Source organism: Chiloscyllium plagiosum, chromosome 13 (genome assembly GCF_004010195.1).
Source record: "Chiloscyllium plagiosum isolate BGI_BamShark_2017 chromosome 13, ASM401019v2, whole genome shotgun sequence".
In the NCBI taxonomy this organism is placed as follows: Eukaryota; Metazoa; Chordata; class Chondrichthyes; order Orectolobiformes; family Hemiscylliidae; genus Chiloscyllium; species Chiloscyllium plagiosum.
In genome coordinates this window covers 81,517,702-81,519,028 of record NC_057722.1, presented here as the reverse complement: position 1 = coordinate 81,519,028, position 1,327 = coordinate 81,517,702, and positions in this window count along the sequence as shown.

The following is a 1,327-nucleotide window of genomic DNA, read 5'->3' as shown; positions in this document are numbered from 1 at the left end:
AATCAGTCCTTGCCTTTCCAAATACATGTACATCCTGTCCCTCAGGATTCCCTCCAACAACTTGCCCACCACTGAGGTCAGTCTCACCGGTCTATAATTACCTGGCTTGTCTTTACCGCCCTTCTTAAACAGTGGCACCACGTTTGCCAACCTCCAGTCTTCCGGCACCTCACCTGTGACTATCGATGACACAAATATCTCAGCAAAGAGGCCCAGCAATCACATCTCTCGCTTCCCACAGAGTTCTTGGGTACACCTGATCAGGTCCTGGGGATTAATCCACTTTTAACCGCTTCAAGACATCCAGCACTTTCTCCTCTGAAATCTGGACATTTTGCAAGATGTCACCATCTATTTCCCTACAGTCTATATCTTCCATATCCTTTTCCACAGTAAATACTGATGCAAAATATTCGTTTAGTATCTCCCCCATTTTCAGTGGCTCCACACAAAGGCCACCTTGCTGATCTTTGAGGGGCCCTATTCTCTCCCTAGTTACCCTTTTGTCCTTAATATATTTGTAAAAACCCTTTGGATTCTCCTTAATTCTATTTGCCAAAGCTATCTCATGTCCCCGTTTTGCCCTCCTGATTTCCCTCTTAAGTATACTCCTACTTTCTTTATACTCTTCTCAGGATTCACTCGATCTATTCTGTCTCTACCTTACATATTGTTCCTTCTTTTTCTTAACCAAACCCTCAATTTCTTTCATCATCCAGCATTCCCTGTACCTACCAGCCTTTCTTTTCACCCTGACAGGAATATACATTTTCTGGATTCTTGTTATCTCATTTCTGAAGGCTTCCCATTTTCCAGCCATCCCTTTACCTGCAAACATCTGCCTCCAATCAGCTTTCGAAAGTTCTTGACTAAGACCGTCAAAATTGGCCTTTCTCCAACTTAGAACTTCAACTTTTAGATCTGGTCTTTCCTTTTCCATCACTATTTTAAAACTAATAGAATTATGGTCGCTGGCCCCAAAGTACTCCCCATCTAACACCTTAGACACCTGCCCTGCCTTATTTCCCAAGAGTAGGTCAAGTTTTGCACCATCACATACACATACTGAATCAGAAAATTGTCTTCTACACACTTAACAAATTCCGCTCCATCTAAACCTTTAACACTATGGCAGTCCCAGTCGATGTTTGGAAAGTTAAAATCCTCTACCATAACTACCCTATTATTCTTACAGATAGCTGAGATCTCTTTCCAAGTTTGTTTCTCAATTTCCCTCTGACTATTGGGGGGTCTATAATACAATCCCAATAAGGTGATCATCCCTTTCTTATTTCTCAGTTCCACCCAAATAACTTCCCTGGATATA